The following is a 9,684-nucleotide window of genomic DNA, read 5'->3' as shown; positions in this document are numbered from 1 at the left end:
TCCCTTTTTACACCCTGTATGTAGATGTTATCAGTCAACTCTTGCAAAACAACCACTCTGTCAACGTTACGGATGAACTCAAAAAACTGCACGTTGATATGCAAAACGTGCATATCAACGTTATGAAAAAAAATTCAAATAACCAACGCACAGTCTTTTTCTGTCATTCTAATCTCAACATGTCAGAGACACATATCATGAAACATATTTATTACAACCCTGCACACCCAGGTAGTTTTGGGGGGTGTAGAACGCCTTCAGTAGGGGAGTGCATGTTGAAACGGGTGAGACAGTCGAGCGTGAAAAGGTCAAAGACTTTTTATCAGGAGAGGATGCATACACACTGCACAGACCAGTCAGAATACATTTTACCAGAAACAGAGTTTTTCGTACCGCGTCCCTTTAAACCAATTTCAAGCCGACCTATGCGACATGCAAGCCTTAGCAGATTATAATGACGGATATAATTATTTATTAACGGTCATAGATGTGTTTTCAAAAAAGGCTTACGTACGTGCTCTAAAGAGAAAAACTGGATCCGATGTGGTTGAGGCCTTTGAGTCAATTTTTGAGGAGAGTCAGACGCCCTTAAAACTACAAACCGACGCAGGAAAAGAATTTTTTAACAAGCGATTTGAGGCTCTGATGGAAAAACACGGCATCATACATTTTTCCACAGCTAGCGATCTCAAAGCCTCTGTGGTTGAACGATTTAATCGCACTTTAAAAAGCCGAATGTGGAGATATTTCACAGCTAACAACACCATGCGATATCTTGATGTTTTACAAGACTTGGTAAAAGGCTATAATCATAGCCATGATCAAGTGTTTGAAAACCTGTACGGTAAATCTATTGCAACACAGAGGACCAAATTAAAGAAAAATTTCTAAACTTTGCTTAAACAGCTTATGGGGTTAATTTGCGCAGAGGGATAACCTACTACACACCAACATCATCTCAGAATCTGAAGAGTTTTTCTCCTACCTTTTCTCGGGTACACACAAGGTTGAATACTTTAACGTTCTAGACAACGAAAGAGCCTTAATTAGATGGAGATACACAGATCGATGCATTCACCCACCTGGTAAACAGAACAACATATTTATTGCGGCGTTCACCACAGCACATGCGCGTCTAAAACTCTACAGCTATTTAGAACAGTTGAAAGAGAGGATCCTTTACATCGACACCGATAGTTTAATCTATGTGGTAAAGAATGGTGAGACGCCTTTAGAGCTGGGTAATTATCTAGGGGACTTGACAGATGAACTGGACGGTGATACCATTCAAGAATTTGTAGCCACTGGTCCAAAAAGCTACGCCTACCAAACAAAGAACAAAAAAAAAAAAAAAAAGTAGCGATGCGTGTCAAAGGTATCACTCAGACTCAGGAGTGCTGTGAGCTGATAAACTTTGATAGCATCAAAGATCTGGTAGAAGGTTACCTCAGTGATTCGGGGGGAGAGGCTGATTGAGATCCCTCAACACAGCATTAGTCGCAATAAAAAGGACTTTGTCTTGAAAAACACATCATTACAAAAAAAGTTTAAAGTGGTGTATGACAAGAGACGTCTCTTTGCTGACGACGCAACATTGCCTTTTGGATATTGAGTTTTGATTTTTGTGTTGTTTTGTTTTAAAATGTCACACCAGAATGTAATGGAGGAAGTTGATTTTGAACCTAGATTTATATGTCCATTCTCATGTTTGATTGTAGGACCTTGTGGTTGTGGGAAAACCTATTTTGTAAAAAATTTACTTGAAAACTGTGAACATGTCATGAATATTGTACCTGAAAATATTGTCTGGATTTATTCTACTTTTCAACCTATGTACAGCGAGTTGCAGAGTTTGAATAAAAAGATTCAATTTGTCAAAGGATTGCCGGATTCTTTTGACGATGAAAGCTTGTTCCCTCCTCATCAAAAACATTTGATTATTTTGGACGATGTTATTTTCCAAGCCTCTGACCATCCTGATGTAGTTAAAATCTTTACAGAGTATCGCCATCACAAAAACATGAGCGTTATAATGTTGACTCAAAATGTGTTTCATCAGGGTAAACACAGTCGTACCATTAGTTTGAACAGCAATTATTTGGTTCTGTTTAAAAATCCTCGAGACAAACTACAAATAAATATATTAGCCCGTCAAATCTACCCGTCTCAAAAGGCATTCTTTCTAGAGAGCTTTGAAGACGCCACCAGAGACCCGCACAGGTATTTAATAGTAGATCTTACACCCATCTGCCCAGAGAGATTCAGACTGAGGAGCTGTGTACTTCCTCACCAACGACCCACCGTCTATGTACCGAAATAAACGAGCTAGATCAGCATGTCGGTGCGTTTAAAAAGAAACGCTTCTTTACTTTCGGCTTTATACCACGCCACACCCAAGAAACGTAAAGATATTCTGATTCACGGCTCTCCAGATTTCATCCAAGCATTGTGTGAGATTGCTTTAAACCTTTTGAAGGGAAACATCCCTTTAACACCTGATGTCTGTCTCTTCAATTTTTTGAATTGAGAAGGTGATAAAGGGATATCGTCGAAATAAACCATTTTTTATTGAGAAACTGTTTTTAAAAAAACGTCCAAAATGATGAAAAAGCAACGTTTTTGTAGCGTGTGTGTGTGTGTGTCTCTGTGTGTGTGTGTGTGTGTGTGTGTGTGTGTGTGTCTCTGTGTATGTGTCTGTGTGTGTGTGTGTGTGTGTGTGTGTGTGCGTGCTTGTGCTTGTGTGTGTGTGTGTGTGTGTGTGTGTGTGTCTCTGTGTGTGTGTGTGTGTGTGTGTGTGTGTCTGTGTGTGTGTGTGTGTGTGTGTGTGTGTGTGTGTGTGTGTGTGTGTGTGTGTGTGTGTGTGTGTGTGTGTGTGTGTGTGTGTGTGTGTGTGTGTGTGTGTCTCTCTGTGTGTGTGTGTGTGTGTGTGTGTGTGTGTGTGTGTGTGTGTGTGTGTGTGTGTGTGTGTGTGTGTGTGTGTGTGTCTGTGTGTGTGTGTGTGTGTGTCTGTGTGTGTGTGTGTGTGTGTGTGTGTGTGTGTGTCTCTGTGTATGTGTCTGTGTGTGTGTGTGTGTGTGTGTGTGTGCGTGCTTGTGTGTGTGTGATTGTGTGTGTATGTTTGTGTGTCTCTGTGTGTGTGTGTGTGTGTGTGTGTGTGTGTGTGTGTGTGTGTGTGTGTGTGTGTGTGTGTGTGTGTGTGTGTGTGTGTGTGTGTGTGCTGTGTGTGTGTGTGTGTGTGTGTGTGTGTCTGTGTGTGTGTCTCTGTGTGTGTGTGTGTGTGTGTCTGTCTCTGTGTGTGTGTGTCTGTGTGTGTGTGTGTGTGTGTGTGTGTGTGTGTGTGTCTCTCTCTCTGTGTGTGTGTGTCTCTCTCTCTGTGTGTGTGTGTCTCTCTCTGTGTGTGTGTGTGTGTGTGTGTGTGTGTGTGTGTGTGTGTGTGTGTGTGTGTGTCTCTGTGTGTGTGTCTGTGTGTGTGTTCTGGTATTCAACACCCTGTGGGGACATGAATCTGTTTACACAGTCACGTCATGGGGACCTCTTGCGGTATGGGGACCAAAAATGAGGTCCCTATAAAGCAAACCCTTTTAAATGAATGCTGAAGTCATTCTGAAGGAGCCTGAGTGATTTTTAGCATAGGCCCATAAAACACATTTTTCAGTCAGTATGTGTGTGTGTATAAGGTGTGCTCACTAGCGCCCCTGTACTTTGAGAGTGGTATTGCACTCATTGCTTCACACACACACATTCCAAATATGGTTAGTTACCGCCCACTTCCTGGTCCTCATTAGGAATGATTTCATCAGCAAAAAGTAATTATCAGTGTTAAGGCTACAGGTGAATAGGGTAACATTTTAAAATAATAGATATCACCATGAAACTTCCTCACTTGACTACTTACACAATTATATAAAAAAAATGTATTACAAGTTTTTGAAATTTGTATGTTTAGTTATGCAAATTATGCATTTTCTCATTAAATATGCATGATGTTGCATATATTTTTAGTAGATCTGAAAATATGATAACTCCAGGTGCAAAATTCTTTTTTCTTTCTGTTTACACACAAGATGAAATCAAAATTACAGAGGGATTTCAAGATATTTGCTTTCATTACCTAGGAAATCAAAATATACTGTCCATAGCCTTAAAAAAAAATGGATTTTCGCCATATTGTTTTGATTATAATGTCACATAAATCAGGCCAGAAATGATTTATTAACAAATCTCTCTGTAAATATCTTCAGAATACTGCTCAGTGTATAACTGGAAAGTTTGGTGTACATAGGCTGAGATGTTTATACTGGAGAATGACAAAAAACTAATTTTCAGAAAACAGCATTATAAGATTTAAATAGTGGAATTTAATAAATTTCTATTGAAAAAAAATGCTCAAAAACATCAGTAATAATAATATAGAATATTTCAAGCTCATGAATATGGATTATTTAATAAAAAGGCAGGCATTTAAGGCCTACATCAACTCAATGAATGAATTAACATTGGGGTATCATCTACAGTTGTATGGACACAGAACAAGACCAAATGTAGATGCCACAACTTTCTAAAGTCTAATTATCCATTCCAGCACCATATGTATTTTAGTTGTGCTTAGACTCTTGTGCCTAATTTTTCCACTGACAGTTGTGACTGCCTCAGCTTTCAAGATCTTGAGATCAGTTTCTCTCATTGAATTGACCATCACAACTGTGCTCTGAAGCCACAACTTCTCCGTAAAAGAAAGCATGGCAGAGGCACCTTCATTGAAGGTGGAGCTGGCCATACTTGCTGCTGCCTTAGGCTGACTTTTCCCCACAAAACAGTCCCCTCAGTCAGCTGATGGTGAAGCTAACTAACAAGGCTCCCATCAGCACTGGTTCATAACAACACAACAGAACAAAACTAATTATGAATCATTCAAAAGACCAATATTTAGAACATCGGAGAAAACAAAGTAGACTAAATTGTTATTTGACATAGTATCTTCACACTATCAGAGATATGAAGACAGAGCCTGACTAAATACAGGCTCAGTGACCAACTGGGTCAGACAGAGATGCACTACCTCCTCCACTGGGAAAAAGTATCTTCACTAAGAGATTTACATCTTGGAAAAATAGCCAAAAAAATAAAACTTCCCAAAGTTAACAACAGAAAAGAAGCTTGAAGTTCTCCTAGGAGAAGGGACAGCAGCTCCACTGACAGCTAAATATGTATCTGCCTGCCACAGCCTGAGGGACTCACAACCACTTTAGGATCCCAAAATAACAGATTTGTTTAGTATTGTATAGTAATTATATTATACAAAAACTGTAACTGTTGTGTAAAGTAATTGTTTTGTAATATAGTGTGATGTATCGCGATCAGTAAAGTATAGTATATATGTGACACCTATATATTTAATATATGACATGTAGGCTATGAATTTCTGTAAACTGCTTTGAGAGAGAGAGAGAGAGAGAGAGTGCGTTTCCAAACCTGTTACTCTCCTTTGGTGTCTCTGATACGTTTTAACATGAAGGCCAGGAATCCCCAACACTTTGCTGCTTTTTCTGAGAGCTGCATATCCCAAGCCTAACTCATCCACTAACAGCACCATCACACATTCACATGAAATGCTGCATCGTTCCTGGATACGTCTTGAAGACGCAGAGATGTGTAGACACTTTGCCTGTACGTATCTTCTTTGCAGAGACTGCACCTCTAGTAGTAAACTGCTACAGAACCCATGATTCTTTGGATATACTGCACGCTAACTTTAAGCCCTGTCCCTGCACAATAAAGACAAATTAAACGTGATGACAGGGGGCAGACAGTCATCGCGGAGCAGCGTGATGATTTATAACGCCAACTTTTGTTGAATTTAGGAGAAATCTACATAGTGTAGTAAAATAAAGACCTAAATATGTATTTTTGACTTTTTGTCAGTCAGTCTGAAAGAAGACATGATATTGAAGACAAATAACTCAAAATCTCAGAATTGACCAGTAAAAAAAAACTGTTTTTGCCTGCCGTGTCTCGCCTTAAAGGTCATAATTCACATGCTGGAGAAAGATTGTTTGCAGAAGATGCCAGCTATTGGGCTAATGATTTGTACAGAGAAACTATAGTGAAACACAAGGTAAGTGAATTTGAATTTATTTGTGGTAGTCGGTTATTTGTAGGCATATGACAAACCAATATAACCAGTGTTTAGTGCTCAAAATAGGTTAATTAGCTCAAATTAGTTTGCATAATAGCTAGTATGCAAAAAACTAATTGAGGCTTAGACTCTGCGTCTACAGGATAGTAACCCTAATCCTAACAATTCATTGTAAAGGTGTTGAATGCAAACTAAAAAGACACTGTTAATTATTTAGTCTAACTGATTATTGTGTGTTGATTTTATATCTTTTTTGAATGTGTTTTATTATTTTGCTGTGATGAATTCCTGATCAGTATTTGCAATGATGTATATTTGAGTGAATGTATGAAGTACTACATTTTAAGTTAAACTGATGCTTTTGACAAAGGTACTTTAAAAAATAATTTAAAATAATAAAGTCATTTTGAATGACCAAATTTCACAGGGCAGATTAAAATAGCGGCTTTATTTTACATGAAAATATAAAAGAGACTGTAACTTCCGTTTTGGGGCTTTTAATTTGAAATCCCAAAGGAAGTCAAATGTACTTTTACGTAGGGAAACATAACAGTTAGCTTCCGTCAAAGCATGCTGATGGAATTGAGGCAAAAGGAGGAATACATTTGACTCTCTTAATGAATCTAAAGATCATCATCAGTCTGAGGATTTCATAATAAAAGTCTCTTGTTTGCGTCAGCCCCAGGGCATGCTGGGAGATCCCTTGAGATTTCCAACACGGTGGACATCCGGTCAGAGGTCAACCGCGAGCTCGCCATGCGGCTCGTCAGCGACGTCGCCAACGGCAACCGTTTCTACTCCGACCTCAACGGCTTCCAGGTCGGTTCCTCTGAGTTTCTCAACGCTTTTTTAAATTCATGGTCTTTAAACCTAATTTAAATGACATTATACTTGAAGTTTGAGTTACTAAAAGCAGAAATGATGAATAGTTTTGACTAATAGTGGAGATCAGAGGATGTTGAGTGACTCACAGACAGTTTATGTCAGTTTAGTTTCCAATGAAAGTAATCATTAATAGGAGATATGCCCAGGCGAGCACGACGTATTCCCTGTTAAATCTCAGGATGGATGTAAACAGAAAGCTGTGCTACCATTGAATGCTTGTCGTCAAAACATCCAAAACTGTTCGTCATTCTCCAGTCCTTCCAGAAACATCCGGAGTTTGTTTGTGATTGTTTTGGGCTAAAATCCTTGATTATGCGTCACGTTTTCTTTAAAAATGTGATGGAATATGCGGGATATTTATGCGATATTATGCGATGAAATTGAGGGATCGTGGTTCCATCGTGGCTTCATCGCGGGGTTTTCAGCTTTTAGATGATGTTCACGTCACTACATAACGTCACTACATAACGTCGCTTCATAACGTGGCTTCATAACGTGGCTTCATAACGTCACTACATCACGTCACTTCATAACGTCACTTCATAACGTCACTTCATAACGTCACTTCGTAACGCTACCACATCACGCCACTCATCACGCCACTACATCACGCCACTACATCAATGTCACTACATCACGGCACTTCATCACGCCACTACATCACGCCACTACATCACGTCACTACATCACGCCACTTCATAACGCCACTTCATAACGCCACTTCATAACGCCGCTACATACGCCGCTACATAACGCCATTACATAACGTCACTTCATAATGTGGCTTCATAACGTCACTTCATCACGTCACTACATAACGTCACTACATAACGTCACTTCATAATGTGGTTTCATAACGTCACTACATAACGTCACTACATAACGTCACTTCAATATGTGGCTTCATAACGTCACTTCATCACGTCACTACATAACGTCACTACATAACGTCGCTACATAACATCACTACATAACGTCACTTCATAACGCGGGCTTCATAACGCTACTACATCACGCCACTACATCACGTGGCTTCATAACGCCACTTCATCACGCCACTTCATCACGTCACTACATCACGCCACTTCATCACGTCACTTCATAACGTCTCTTCATCACGTCACTTCATAACGTCACTTCATAACGTCACTACATAACGTCACTACATAACGTCACTACATCACGTCACTTCATAACGTCGCTACATAACGTCACTTCATCACGTCACTACATAACGTCACTACATAACGTCACTTCATAATGTGGCTTCATAACGTCACTTCATCACGTCACTACATAACGTCACTACATAACGTCACTTCATAAAGTCACTACATCACGTCACTACATAACGTCGCTACATAACGTCACTACATAACGTCGCTACATCACGTCACTACATCACGTCACTTCATAACATCACTACATCACGTCACTACATCACGTCACTTCATCACGTCACTTCATAACGTCACTTCATAACGTGACTTCATAACGTCACTTCATAACGTCACTTCATAACGTGGCTTCGTAACGTGGCTTCATAACGTCGCTTCATAACGTCACTTCATGACCTGGCTTCATGACGTGGCTTCATGACGTGGCTTCATGACGTCACTTCATGACGTGGCTTCATGACGTGGCTTCATGACGTGTCTTTATAACATCACTTCATCACGTCGCTTCTTGACGTCACTACATCACGTCACTTTATCACGTCACTTCATTACGTCACTACATCACGTCACTACATCACGTCACTTCATGACGTCACTACATCACGTCACTTCATAACGTCGCTTCATAACGTCACTACATCACGTCACTTCATCACGTCACTTCATAACGTCACTTCATAACGTCACTTCATAACATGGCTTCGTAACGTCGCTTCGTAACGTCGCTTCATAACGTCACTTCATGACGTGGCTTCATGACGTGACTTCATAACGTGGCTTCATGACGTCACTTCATAACGTCACTTCATGACGTGGCTTCATGACGTGGCTTCATGACGTGGCTTCATGACGTGGCTTCATAACGTCGCTACATAACGTCGCTACATTAAGTCGCTACATGACGTCGCTACATGACGTCGCTACATGACGTCGCTTCATGACGTCGCTTCATGACGTCGCTACATGACGTCGCTTCATGACGTCGCTTCATGACGTCGCTTCATGACGTCGCTTCATGACGTCGCTACATGACGTGGCTTCATAAAGTGGCTTCATAAAGTGGCTTCATGACGTCACTTCATAACGTCACTTCATAACGTCACTTCATAACATCACTACATCACGTCACTACATCACGTCACTTCATCACGTCGCTTCATAACGTCGCTTCATAACGTCACTTCATGACGTAGCTTCATGACGTGGCTTCATAACGTGGCTTCATGACGTCACTTCAAGACGTCACTTCATAACGTCACTTCATGACCTGGCTTCATGACGTGGCTTCATGACGTGGCTTCATGACGTGGCTTCATGACGTGGCTACATAACGTCACTACATGACGTCGCTACATAACGTCGCTACATGACGTCGCTACATGACGTCGCTTCATGACGTCGCTTCATAACGTCGCTTCATGACTTGGCTTCATGACGTCGCTTCATGACGTCGCTTCATGACGTCGCTTCATAACGTTCCCATGG

This window comes from Sander vitreus, unplaced genomic scaffold, assembly GCF_031162955.1.
Source record: "Sander vitreus isolate 19-12246 unplaced genomic scaffold, sanVit1 ctg438_0, whole genome shotgun sequence".
NCBI lineage: Eukaryota > Metazoa > Chordata > Actinopteri > Perciformes > Percidae > Sander > Sander vitreus.
Note: the sequence above shows the minus strand (reverse complement) of the source record.